The sequence below is a fragment of the Balaenoptera musculus genome, chromosome 13, assembly GCF_009873245.2.
Source record: "Balaenoptera musculus isolate JJ_BM4_2016_0621 chromosome 13, mBalMus1.pri.v3, whole genome shotgun sequence".
NCBI lineage: Eukaryota > Metazoa > Chordata > Mammalia > Artiodactyla > Balaenopteridae > Balaenoptera > Balaenoptera musculus.
The window spans coordinates 11,232,273-11,246,631 of record NC_045797.1 but is presented as its reverse complement, the minus strand read 5'-3'; the positions used below and the strand labels follow the sequence as shown (position 1 = coordinate 11,246,631).

Genomic DNA, 14,359 nt, shown 5'->3' with positions numbered 1-14,359 from the left:
GCTAGAGCCTCATGTCCTAAGATGTGTCCCTTTAGGACAGGCTGCACATGAGCCCACCTCACCCACCCCCATTCCCACTCTCCCCCAAAAGAAAACACACTGCAACGAACTGCACAACATAGCTGTTCTGAAATTCCAGAAAACCAACAGGCTTTCCACTCTCCTGGAAAAAAATCAAAAACCAAAACACTGCCAGAGACACGAATATTTGGCCAGTTGACTAATATACTGCAACTTTCACAGGGACCTCAAAGCACTTGGTGTTGTCTGATAGAAAATGCCCCGATTGTCCTGTTGAAAGGACTGAGATCTAGAGTAATGAACAAGTATTATTTCCCTAAAATGAATCCAGCTGTAAATGGAGAATGGGTTTCCTGACCCCTCCCGGGTGCACACAGATGCCGCTTGCCTGGGTCTTCTGTCCTCTTCCAGAACATCATTTCCTCATTTGCTCTCCAGGTTTTAGGGGTATCAGAGTGTGGCCTGCACAGTGAGAGGTACTAAGTTAGAAAGGGTGAAGGGCGCCGGTGTTCACCCGTGGTCTTTCATGGGTCACCCTCCAGAGGCCAGGGTGGGCCTGATGCAACCATCGCCACGCTTCTTGGCTGCTGACAGGTTGCTCAGCGTCACACCGATTCTGCTCTTCCGTTGCCTCTCATAATTTAAAAATGTGGGAAGCCGTGGAAGGCTGCCCCACCCCCGGGATCATTCCAAAGAAAACTGGGAGGCAGAGGCTAGTCTCAGTTCTTGCACGGAAACATTCATCAACGGTTTTTAAGATTTCCAGGGTTCTACTTTCATTTCATTCCTTGGGACTTGAATATTCAAATCTGGCATAGTCTTGAAGCCTGAAAGACGGATTGAAGAGATTTTGTATATCACTTGATCCTAAAAACAGGGCACACGACCTCTTAATAAATAGCTTTGAAGAGATCATGATTTTAGAGCCCGTGATTTATTACTCTATCAGAGGAAGAGGTGCAGGAGAAAACGTGCGCTGAAATAAGCATGACTAGGGCAAACTAACCTCCTGGAAGAAGAAGATGCTACCTCATTCCTCTCTCCCCCTGAAATGCCCTGAAAAGAGCAGTTTAGTGCAGGAGTTTTGCAATCCGTTACAAAATTTCAGTGTCTCTTGGAGGTTCAAATGCATAGGAAGTTCATGCATTTTCTTTTTCAGCTGTTCCCAGATCTCCTAAATAAAGCATTTCCCTAGTGTAGCCTCCCAGGGCTACATGTAGGGCAGTGGCTGGGTCTGCTTGCTGGGGTCAGGAAGGCTGTTCTTCCAGGAAGGGCTGCAAAGACCCTGGGAACGGGACCAGCCCAGCTCACAAGTATGAAGAGAATGTCGGGAGAGGAAGTGGTAGCTGTGAGTCAGCATGAGTCATCTCGTTCCAATGAGAATGAAGATTGAGGTGTGCGCCTTTTTTTTTTTTTTTTTTTTTTTTTGAGTCTCAATCGTGTGGACATCATTGGGAATGGAGGGAAATAACTGACTGTATGGTCGTTGCTTTTCAAGTTTCAAACTGACATTCCAGGCGGGCTGTGCCTGAGCCAGCATCTGCTTTCAGATCTTCACAGCCTGGTCCTGGGAAGGTGGGGCCCTCAGCTTCTCCCTGGTGAGTAGGTTTCTGTCACTTTCATGTTCATTTCTGCAGTTTGCCGCAGAGTCTCAGCTCTAGGAAAGCTGAGGGGTCTTGGAGTGGATACCGTGTTTTCGTTGAGACATTGAAGATCTTTGACTTTAGAAAGGTTGCTCCCCCGCCCTCATCCCTGTAGCTACTGTCTGTGAGCCTGATTGTTTGGAGTTTCTTAGCGGTTCATTGTGAGAATGCTCATCCTGTATTACCGAGGAGACCAGTGATGCTTGGCTGGTTTAAAAGAAGCTGCTTGAGACTCCTCTGTGGAGTCGAAGGGAAGTTCAGAGGTGGAGGTGGGTGACTGAGCTAACTAACCCAGGGGTGCTGAGGCCGGGCTGGCTTCCGCTTCTCAGAGGTGGAGGAAAGACAGCTTCTGAGCAATTTCTGGCCGCGTGGTCTGAGCTGCCCACTTCTAGTGCAAGAAATACAATAAAGAGGCAGAATTTTGGCTTTTCTCTCTAAGAGCATGAGAAAGATTCCAGGAGCTTATTCGGTGTCTTTTGCCTTTCCTTAACACTGAAAGGCACAAACGATAGTAAAATCAGAAAGAAAATTATGCCGCGGACTGGGGGGCAGGGGGTGAGGAAGGGGGAATTGAGTGGTTTTGAGACCTGACTTCACCTCGGTATGTGTTTCTCAAGCTGTTAACATTCTGATAAAGCTTAGCTTTACTGTCAACTAAAATACAGGAAACTTTTTTTTTTTTTTTCAAATGTCGTCTGGTTACTGTAAATGAAACGGTTAAAATGTCATAAATACCTTATGATAAACATTTTTCAAATTTGCTTAAAAATCTGCACATCAGTAAGCAGGGTATGACAGAGCTTTTTCAGTACAGTCATTTGAGTGTGTGGGCTTCCTGGGTTAATAATGAGTCAGCACCTGATTTCTAAAATTGGAGCAGCTGAGAGAACATTCGATTTGCCCCCCAGCACAGTGTGGTAGCTGGCGGGCCCCCTCTAGGAGGATTCGGCTGTTTGGTCTTCCGTTAGAACCAACTTTGATGCCTCCCCTGTTTTGGTGACGCCTTCAGCTTCGGTCCCAGCTCTGCCATGTGTGGCTGGGAGGCCCCTTTGCTGAGGGGTCCCTGTGCCGGACCATCTCCTTTGGCTGATGCTGATGGTTTTTAGGTTATGCCATGACCGGATTGGTTGAGTATACGGTTGGTTCAATTAAAAATCCAGAGTTTATGAAAGGCTGGGGTGGCCCAGGGGCTGAAGCTGTCCTGGCTGAGGGACCCGGTGGGAGAGGCGGTCACCGTGTGAGCTTCAAAGCCCAAGTTCTGCAGGTGACACGTGGCGTGGGAAGACTGTCAGCTTAAAATCTGAGAGCGGGATTCTGAGGAAGAAAACCTCCCTCCAATTTTATTCTTCTTATCTATAAAATGAGAAAGCTATTAAGAAAATTTCTAAAAAATTAATGATTGGGTTGCAGGCTAGCAGCTCAAGGGCCTAAGGCAGGCCTGTTTGAATCCATTTCCCCTCCCCCCACCCCGCCTCTAAGTTCTGCTGACCTGCCTGGGATTGGTTTCTTGTGTTCCGATGACTGTTGGTGGGGATCCCATATTCTTTGGGTCACAGGCCCTGATGAACCCTCATGTCTCAAGGCTCTGATAGCCTTGGGCTTCCAGACCGTGCGTGACACCACCCGTTTCAGGGGCCGCCTGGGAGGACTCAGAGAACCAGCGTCTGCCAAGTGCGTAGAAGAGGGTCTGGACTCAGAAGGGACCCCCTCAATGTTAGCTCTGCTAGCTTCTCTTCTTACCTGTACCCTAAAGGCTGGGTACCTGGGCTCCCCGAGTTAGTGCCTTGACTTTTTCAAGCAAGATCCTGCGATTCCAGTGTGATCAGCGTTGTTCCAAGGCTGAGTCACAGGCATACAAGTGTCAGCTTGGCGCCTCAGCCAGGCAGAGACCAGGGGTTTCCAAGGTGGGAGACCTGCCCAGTGTCTCTTTCTTGGTGAGTAATCTTCATAAGCGCTCAGAGAAATGCCATCTTCATGGAGAGAAGAGTCCGTAAAAGGAGAAATGCCTTGGGAGGTGCCTCTGTGTTCCACGTCTGCCTGCACTTTCTCCTGTCCTCGTTTCAGAGACCACACCAGCTATCAAACTTGTGTTTATCACTGTCTGTAAAATCCTCCCGGATAAACACTGTTGGGAAGTGGCTTTGAAGTGGCTGATTTTATCCTAGACATTGATTGTGTCGTGTAGAAGTCAGGCAGTTGTATGGATGTTAGAGGTCCACTGGTCTCTTACCCATGAGACATAAGCCTGTGATGAACTGCTGTTATCATTTCTGTAATCAGGAGAAAGAATCATTTAAAATGGTCAGAAATAAGGCCATGGCTAGGTCTGAAAAGAGAGCATTTATTAACGTGATTTGCTGCTTTGTCATGTTTTTCTAACTACCCAAAGATGCTGATTCTAAGTGTGGATGCAGACAGGGAGTAAAGAGGGAAACATTCGAGGATAGAAACTGAGCAGACGTTTTAAAAGGACATCTACATCCAAAGCAAACAAACAAACAAACAAATGCTGAGAGTTTGATGACATTTGGAAGTTGCCCGGTGCCCTATGGTCGTGGCATCCTCAGCCTGGGGACTGGCTATGGCTTGCTGGTCTGGTCCCCCACTCTCCACTCCTAGTCAACACCCCGACCTGGGCTCTCATTACCTCCTGCCACGAGGTTTCCATGGTACCTGATAGGGGTGTGTGTGTGTGTGTGTGTTTGTGTGTCCCCCGCTGTTTGGCAGTTTGGGCAAGTTCCTTAGTTTCTTGGTGTCCTACCTTCATCATCGTGAAATGGGAATATAATAGCACCACCCTCGAGGGTCCTTGTAAAGATCAGTGATAATTGGCACACAAGTTACAAGGAGATTCAACAGCCATTAAGTACACATTCAGTGATTTAGAAATATACCCACACACCTTTCCATCTCTCCCTGGGCCCTGAACCCTGTGAATCCAGAAGGAATTGGCTCTCATGCCCCCGAAGTAAGATCCTGTCTGGGTCATGAATTACATGGCATGTTCTGTATTTGCAGGACATTTATGGATTAGGTGAATGGGAAGTGCTTCTTGGTTCTCTCCAGGAATACCTGGGGTTCTAGGTGTCACGACCATCATCATGACCATCATCATCATCATCCTTACCCTTCACATCATCACAGTGAGAGCAGCTCCCATTTCATTCAGCTCCAACCATATGGTAGTAACTTTCTGTATATTACCTTTAACCCCCTCCTCCCAACATACACACATACCCACCCTGGAAGGTAGAAACGATGGCCAGTTACTCAACTCACTGGAGGTCCAGGATTCCCAGGCGGGTGTATCAGGCAGAGCAGTTGCTTCAAGGAGTGCATTGGTGATGGGAGAGCCCCTTACCCCCATCAGGAGAGGAGAGTCAGGAAAAGCAGGGGACCGGGAGGGTTCTGTGCGTCATCCAGCAGACTGAGGTCACAAGCCAGAAAATATAGGACCACTGAATTCAGACCTGCCCCCGGGGTGGAAGCAGCTGGATTCTGTACTCATGCTTCCTGTCTTAAAGCCAGCTACAGTCAACTTCTGGTTATTTGAAAATCATCATAGTATATGGAGCTGACTCATATTGAAAATATTAAGTAAGATACACTTAAAACTAAAACCCGGGGGAACATAACAGGACCTTTCCTTGTTGATTCTGGAGGTATTCAAGATCATGCAGTGCCTCAAAAGCCAAATCTTTACACTCATTCTGCAGGGGTCCAAGAGAAGTGTGTCCTTTTGCTCTGTCTGCCCTCTCTGGAGTGGCCCCGTCAAAGTAAGGCACCAAGTGCATTGTCCATCTCCTTTCTGAGCTTAGGCTTTGCATCCCGGGCACTGGCTCCAGCGTGTACGTCAGTCTTAAATGGCACCACTTTGTGGGGAGTTTTTCCCTGCAGCTGCCACTTGTGCCATAATCCAGAGGACCCTCTGCCCAGCGCCATGGGTGGGGCAGTGCTGCGGGGCAGGGTTTGGGCTCCTACCAGACTCAGGAGGCTTCTGGTTAGACCACAGAGCTCAGGCAGGGAGAAGCCAACAACAGATCAGAAGGAAGTCGAGGCCACAGGAAGGAGGGGTGGGTGGGATGTTTGGCTGTTCTCAGAGGATTACTTTGATAAAAAAAAAAAACCCAAAAAAACTGGTTTTATTGCATCTTGTATAATTGGAAAAGCTAACAGTGATGGCCAGTCTTATCCATTACAGTTTTCTTGCTTATCTTTTGCTTTCAGGATTGATTATCCTGCAAGTAAAGACTTCTGCTACAGGGGCTTTTAGCCCTTCTAGCCACCCTGTCTTTCAAAAATGTATCATACTTAAAACATTGGAACTTTTAATGATGGCAGCAATGTATCATTTTAACTATTCTCACTGGACAAATCATTTATAGAGTGTGAGAGGGATGCATGGGTTTCTATCAGTTCAGCTAGATATAAAGGGGTATAAAGGGAAATTACAAAATAACAGTGCCTCCAGCAAGTGTTAGATTTACTTTCTCTCAAGTAGAAAAAGACAAAGCAAGCTGTCTGTCCAAGGTGAAGGTCAAAGGGCAGTCAGTTCATTCATCTCTCTTCTCTGCCATCCTTAGCATTGACTTCCTTCCTCAAAATTGTCTTATGGTTTTATGAAGGCTGCTAGAGCTCCAGCCATCACCTCTGCATTCCACTCAGGAGGAAGGAAAGAGGTGGGGGCAAAAGACTAAGAATCTTAGATGTCAGGCTCCTTTAAAGAACCTTCCTAGAATCCCCAACTAACCCTTTCTGCCTAAGTGTTTCACTGGCCCCCTATCTGTAGAGGATCCTAGGAAATGTTGTTTTTTAACTGGGCACATTGCTGCCCCTGACAACAGGGGTTGTTGACAACACAGGAAGCAGAGGAGAAAGGATATGAGAGGGGCAAAAAGCAGACATGAAATAACCACGTTTCTCTCACTGGAAGTATCAGGAGGGGGGTACAAAGAGACTGGGGCTTCAAGGGCTTTGAACAACTGGAGGAGACATTCAAAGGGACAGAAATCACTTGTTTGATTTTTTTGTTATATCGAAGTAGGATTTCTTTTCATTCATGCATTTAGCAAATATTTCTCATTTATCCAATAAAATAATGATAATTCGAGCACTGCTTTGTTTATGGAGTGTTTGCTTGGTACCAGGCACAGTTCTGGATGCTTTGTACATACGACCTCACTTAGTCCTTACATAATTGTGTGCGGATTCTATCAATTATCGTCCCCGTCACCCAGATGAGGAACTTGGGGCACAGGAGGGTTTAAGGAGTTGAGTAAGGTCACACTGTTAGTAAGTAGAGGAGCTTGGCTTTGAACCCAACCGTCCGGTTCTTGGACCCAGAGATGTGAACCGGCAGACAAGGTCTCTGCTATTTATATATTTCTGGTGAAATAGACATAAATAAGTTCAATAAGGTCAGGCCGCCATGGGTGCCCCAGGAGACCGGCCCAGGGAAGTGGGGAGCCCTCACCTCTGACAGCACCTCCTGCCTGGGGAAGACGCATTATAGAATCGGGTCCAAGCTGAGCATTCTTCCCCCCCACCTCCCCACTAGGGGACACACCAGGAATCTCAGCTATGTCTGGCCTCATGACTCGCCCCTTTCCTCACAGCCAGCTCTTCCAGAGAACTCTGGCCTCCTGAGTCAGGACCACGCCCTTCCAGTCCTGAGGGTGCAGCAAGGAAACTGCCCAGACCTGGCTTCAAAGGCTGGGCAGGGTTCCAGCGAAGAGCAGGATGGCTGAAGTAGAAGAGGTTGGGCTTCAAGGGGCTGCAGTTTATTCACATCACTCAATCTGATCAAAGGCCAGAGAAGGGGGAACTGTCACATTCTCCACTCCACACAACTGCCTGTTATCTAGCGACACAATCAGGGCCAGGAGGATGCATGAGGACAGGATGGATTTGGGGGAGGGGGAGTGTTTGCTGTTACCCCACCTTGGACCTAAGGCCCCTCCTGTGCTTTGCTTGCTCTGCACCATCCCAGGGCCTTCCTCCTCCAGCTCCTGTACAGATGGGGTGGCCAGTGGAAGACATAGTCTGCAGTGGGGTAGCTGGGGATTTTAGGAAAGCTCCTTAAAGGACCTTGACATCTAAGAGACTTAACCTTTTCCCCTCAGGTCCCTCCTTCCTCCTGTGTGGAATGCAGAGGTGATGGCTGGAAATCCAGCAGCCTCCTTGAAACCATAAGACAATTTGGAGGAAGGAAGCCAGTGCTAAGGCTGGCAGAGCCAGCAGATGGAGCAGGTTTGGGAGGCCAGGAGCTTTACCTGGAGATGTGACTCTTTTTGGAGTGGGTTTACCTGCATGATGCAGAGAGAGGTGGGAGAAATCACTGGTGGAGAGATTCAATCTGTGGGTCAACTAGGAGGGTCCATAGGGTTGTCAGGGTCCCTTCTGTGTGCAGCTGCATTTCATATCTCTGGTATAACAGGCAAAGGCTCAGGGCTGCAGAGTCACTTCCATGGCCCTCAGGTGCTTTTGTGTTTGTGGGCCCTTCCTGATGAAAAAAAGTATCATGACTGTCTTGGTACAAAGATGCATGTCATCCAGACTGGATTTATTCTTATATATTCAATTTCATTATACTCAGGTTTTTCTTCTGATGTGAAAATAAACTAAAACATTTTATTTTGAGAGTATTATGGGCCCAAGGCCTTGTCCTCTGTGTGCCCAGTGTAGAGGAAGGCCCTAGGAGGGCCTCATCATGGAGAATGGAGGCTGGTCCCGGTGGGGGGGGATGGCTTCTGGACTGTGGGTGATCTTTGGGACTGTGAGTGATCCCCCGGACTATGGGTGGCCCTCTAGACTGTGGGTGGTCCCTTGGACTATGGGTGGCCCTGGCAGTGCCTCTGAGGATGGCAGGCGGATCTGGCCTGTGGTGTATAGCTGGTGAGCCTCAAGTCAGCTTCGGAAATGACGGTGTGGGTTTTCAGATAAGGATTCTCAGAGCAGAGTCATCTACCCTGTGTCCACTTTTACTTCCCCATTCCTCATTCTCCCTGTAGTTGCTCCGCTTATTCAATGGGTTTGTTCAGGGGGTAAGGGTTTCCGTCTCCAATGCTAAGGCATCAAAACTGGAACACTCCTTTATTCTCCAAATCTCTAAATTACATGAAATCTGTTCCAAGCTTACCCTGCCCCTACTTTACCCCCTCAACCTGCCTGTTGGGGAATTCAGATTCTTTCATGATTGGGGATCCCTGTTGGTCCCGGTATCATTAAACAATCCTGGGGTTACCGGGTTCCAGAAAACCGGGGCTGGAGGTGGGGGGAGTCCACTGAGGCGGCCGCCAGCACGGCTGCTTCAACGCTGAAGACCTGAAGCAGTCAAGGTGAGGCCCCAGAGCTACGCAGGGTCCTGCTCCAGCCGAACGGGGGCCCGCATGACCCGGGGCTCTGTCGCCTGACCACAGAGCCCTGCCTGGAGGCGCGCCACCGCTCCTGGGGTCTTGGCGTGCGCTCCCAGCCTCCGTAGCTGCCCTCGGCTGTGTCCGGTGGGAGCTCCTTCTGCACGCCTGTGCTGCCCAATGCCTGCTGCTGGACCTCTTCTAACCTAGACCTCCGTCTTGGCCTGGGGGGCAGAAAGAGCCGTGATAACAGAGGGGAAGAAACAGAAGACGCTCGGGGAACCCATGGGAGTCACATGGTGTCCTCTGTGGCTTCCCAAACCTCCAGAGCAAGCCGTCCAATGAGTGACTGCAGCCACATGTGGCTAGTGTGATTGGGTACTGAATTTAAATGTTTACTTCATTTCAGTTAATTTAAATGTAAGGGTACATAGCCACATGTGGCTAGTGGTTACCCTATTGGACGGCACAGATCTAGAGCTTGTTTTCCTAATCCGGGCAGCTTTGAGAGTCGGGCTGTCACCCTGAGGAAGGATGTGGCACTGGGGTGAAAGTTCAGAATTGGGTACCACATGCGCTGAGGTCACCCGGAGGGTGGGTGTCCCTCCCAGGTGGAGGACCCTTCAGCCAGGAGCTGTGGGCCAGGCAGATGGGGGTCCAGGGCCTCTGCCACCAGTGGCCGTGAGCCTCGATGTCCCCATCTCAGGCGGATAAAACCCCAAGTGACTCTCAGGGCCTCGAGGGCCCCAGCTGAGGGGCCTGTCCAGGAGGAAACCGGGGCTGGGTGCCTGACACCTGGAGCATTTCTGCCAGTGGGGTTGATGGCTTTTTCGAGGTGCGGGGGCCTCAAGTGAGGAGCACACAGCCTGACCGTCTGTGCTTGTGGTATTTGATGGTGAACTTTCCTGTTTGGGGATAAGCATCCTTAGTTTTGTTTGCGTGAAGCCACCCCAGGGACTAAGCTCAGGCGTGGTTCCTGTTACTGGCCTCCTACACATCCCCCAAGTGTGTCTTTTGACTCTTTTGACTTTTTAAGAGAGAAGCATTAAACTGTGTTCAGCCATCATTGACAAGAAACATGCAAGCGGGGGGGAGATGATCTGCCCCGGGGGGAAGATGGCAAACCTCGGCCCCCGGCCTTGCAGCTCTCAGCACAGCACACGTTCTCTCAGGCGCAGATGATGACCTTGCACACGTATGGGATCGTGGGCTGAGACGCACTGCCATCCCTCCCCTGAGGCACCCCCCCAAATTCCAAGATTTCGCTCCTGGCGGCTCCCCCAGGCCCAGTGCCGTTTGCTCTCGGTCCGTGGACCGTCTGTCGGTGGGGAGGCTGTGGGGCACTATGATGAAGCAGCTGCTGGAGCTGAACCTCCGCTTAGACTGCTACTCGCTGCCTGGCAAGTCATCTGTGCCTCCTGACCTCCGTTTCCTAATCTGTGAAATGGGAACAGGCACAATGAGCACAGAGGATTGTTTCGAGGATGAAAGGAGTTCCTTCATGAAAAATTCTTAGAAAAGTGCCACACATAGTAAGTGCTTTATAATATTAGCTTGGAATTGATGCCTTTTTGCCATTTACCTGTTTTAATTTTCCCTTTTTTTTTTTAAAAATCAAGGCATAGATGATTCATATGCCATTTACTCCTGACCTTTCTTTGGGTCCCAGATCTCCACCCCAGCAGTGGTCCATCCACTCCAACCTCGGCATCGGAGGAATTCTGGCTTTTTTTCCAGGCTCAGGGACAGCATGAGCTGTGGAGCCCTAGACCACTGGGGGAAAGAGATTCAATAGTGCATCCTTTCCTTTTTTTTTATACTGGAGTATAGTTGATTAACAATGTTGTGTTAGTTTCAGGTATACAGTAAAGTGATTCAGTTATACATATACATGTATCTATTCTTTTTCAAATTCTTTTCCCATTTAGGTCATTACAGAATATTGAGCAGAGTTCCCTGTGCTCTACAGTAGGTCCTTGTTTGTTATCTGTGGGGTTGGCCAAAAGGTTCGTTCGAGTTTTCCGGAAGACGTTACAGAAAGACCTGAATGAACTTTTTGGCCAACCCAATATTTTAAATACAGTAGTGTGTACATGTCAACATCCTTTTATGCACTCATTATTCAACAAATGTTTCTTAGGACCTATGGAAGCAGGGGATGAGCAAATGTGATTGTGAGGAGGGCTGCCAGAGGAGGGGGCCCAGCAGTGCTGGGCGAGGGTGTCTCCCACATAAGGGGTGGCCTCTGGTGGTCCCTCTGATGAGAAGATATTTGAGTGGAGGTCTGAGAGGAGTAGGGGGGTGTGTGTGTGTGTGTGTGTGTGTGTGTGTGTGTGTTGCTTGCTTTTCCTGTGCAGATCTGGCAGCTAGAGTGGAGCTCTGGCTCCCCCTCGCCAGCTCTGTGGCCAGGAGCCAGTCACAGAGCCTCTCTGGTCCTCGTACAGCATGGGCCAGGGGACCCACGATGGCAGGTGCTCAACAGCCCAACTCGGAGTCAACATCATCACGAAGACATGCTTCACTGGCCACTGGGAGTTCCCTGGGTTCGAAGGGCACTCCCACCACCCTCACAGCCCCTCTGTGTAAGCCCCATGAGTCAGGGGTCCCCAACCCCCAGGCCTCGGACCAGTATTGGTCCACAGCGTGTTAGGAACCGGGCCGCACAGTAGGAGGTGAGCGGCGGGCGAGCGAAACTTCATCTGCCTCTCCCCATCGCTCCCCATCGCTTGCATTACTGCCTGAACCATCCCGCCCCCCCGACTCCATCCCTGGAAAAATTGTCTTCCACGAAACCGGTCCCTGGTGCCAAAAAGGTTGGGGACCGCTGCATAAGACGGGGATGCCTTATGGCATAAGGGGTCATCTGATCTATACTTAAACCCCTTCTCTCCTTCCAGACACAGCTTAATCCAACACCTCTTTTCTGGTATTTGCACATTTTGGACCTAGCTCTGCCCCTGAAGCCACTCCATCATAGCCATGATCATAATTGCAGTCATAATTCAACACGTTCATTGAGCAATTATTCTGTCTCCCAAACTGTTGAATTATAACATGAGCCCCAGCTTCTTCCACGCCAGAGCCCTTCCAAATGCATGGACATCACCACTTGTATTCAAGCTCTTCCTTCTTCCTTTGGTTCCTGAAAGATGCAGCAACTGTGACCCCGTGCTGCCCTCCTTGGCACGGACTGCAGCTCTCTGATGTCCCTCTTCACATGAGCACCATACCCTCCCTCGTAAGGGATACTAGGTTGAGGTTTGGGGCCAACACGCCCATCCGTTGGACCCGCAAGCAGCTGCCATCCCTGCCTCTGTGTGGGGACATGTTTAAAGCCACATCTCTCTCATGTTGCATTTGAGGTGCTGACTTATTTTTGATTTTTTAAAACAGAAGTAAAATTTTACATTCTCCTTAGTTTGATCTTCTAGATTTGGCCCGTATATTCTCTAATTAAAATGTAAAGCTTCACATCATCTGCCAGTTGGAGAGGTATCCCTTTTATATCTTTACCGGAAGATCTTTTGAATCAGTGTAGACCAAGAGCAGAGATCTGTGGCACTCCACTAGCGATTGTCTTCAAGGTTGCCAGCATTTAACATTCTGGGGCACCTCATCGAATACAAACAGCTTACCTTGCTGCACAGGTTTCAGTCATGTGGGTGAAAGGACGAGGAACATACAATCAGATGTGTGATGTGATCCCATAGACTGGTGGGGCAGGCAGTAATAATTCAGACATTCAGCCAGACTTCTGATGGGTAGCCATCCTCCTTCTCTCCCGTTCTGTTCTTTCTTTCCCTCATCTTCAAGCACGGGGGGCTTTTGGCAAGGCTGGCTAACTCTTGGGCAGTTGTTTATTAGATACGAGCAGTAAGTTACCTTAAACTTTCAGAACATTTGAATGCTCAGTTGTCAAATGATTGCTGTTTTAGTTGTTTTACATAGTCACATCCTCAGAGTTTGTGGGTTGGATGCATTTGATTCACTTCAGATTTGTCTTTCAAGCTGGAGCCACTAAGCCCAGCCTGACAGACGGGTGGCTGTCTGTGAATGGTCCCTTTGAAGTCCCCAGAAGTGCCAGCTCAGGGTTAAGATCTGCAGAGGGAGAGGTGAGACGCAGAATGAGCGCAGACTGCCACCCAGCAGCACAAGAGGTGACTGCAAACCACGAGCTTCCCCGGGAGAAAGTGAGTCTCCCAGGCTCTGTCTGCTGGTCCAAAGCGGGCATTACCTGCTCTGTGTTCACCAGCTGAGTCCATCACCGGGGAACACTTGGATGGAACAGGAATGGTCACTCGAGAAGGGATTCTCTTTTCCAAGAGCACATCCAGATGAAAGCCTTTTAGGATCATTCAAGTACATTATTTCCGAGAAGACAACTCTTTTGTAATCCCTTCTGGGGCAGCTCGTCCCTGGCCGTGGGGTGTCTCGCAGGTGCTCTGAGGTTGGTGAGTGATGGGGCGCACCCTCCGGCCACGGGCACCCAGAGGGCAGCACCTGGAAAGGGGTGCACAGGGGGCGCTGTTTAGCTGGTGTGTCTCAGCATCTCTTGAGATGACCATACGGATTGTCTCTTTTAATCTGCAAATGTGGTGAATAGGCAATAAGGTTTCCAGCTTTAATTTGTTTGAAGAAGGTTCAGAAATAAAACTGTATAAAAAGCTGTCCAGTGGAAAGCATGTTGCTCCCACGGTCTCCCATCTGGTTCCCACTGACCTCCCCCACTCATCACCCTATTCTTAGTGTCTTCCGTGTCCATCCAGACTTTATGCAAATATAAGCACGTAGTTGAATGAGTCTTTTTCTTTTCTTTCCTATTTTCCATAAAAACTATCACAGTCGTTTTTGACTGTGAAACCACTTTTGTGTGTGGAGAGGATCGGCTTATGGGCTCTGAGCTCAGCAGCCCTGCGTTTGGGGCTGGCAAATCTCAGGGTTCTAGCGGGGCTGGCTGAACGTCCCCTTCTTCTCTGTACTGGGGGTGAGGCCCTGAGCTTGCCCAGGTGTCCAGGGGACAGGCAGGCAGGCCCTCGCACTCTGGGAAGGCACGTGTGGGCTCCGGTCCCCAGCGAAGGCCCAGGGAGCCAGAGGGGTGAGTTGCCAGGATCAGGCAGTTCTAAGACACGTTCCCAGGGGTTGTGTCTCCATTCCCCAAGGTGACAACCTGGAAACCGGCTGAGGACCAGGAAGGAGAGCAGTGGCTCTGATGCCCTGTGCTTCATGAGGGTCCCAGACCCCTAGAGTCACCTTGACACCAAATTGTATTTACAGAACAAGCAGATCCGGAAACGGGGATTGCGGGTTCAAAAGAATTAATCTCAGAATTCTCCTGAGCAAACC

The 14,359-nt window shown here is 49.6% G+C and overlaps 1 long non-coding RNA gene across 1 annotated transcript in view; it reads left to right on the top strand.

Annotated features, from left to right (window-relative positions):
* The first annotated feature begins 1,451 nt into the window (after window positions 1–1,451).
* Window positions 1,452–14,359, top strand: part of LOC118905810 — a 56,555-nt gene continuing 43,647 nt past the window's right edge. Inside the window, exon 1 of the long non-coding RNA XR_005022339.1 lies at window positions 1,452–1,619. This is a non-coding gene — a long non-coding RNA (uncharacterized LOC118905810). The remainder of the gene's footprint in view (window positions 1,620–14,359) is intronic.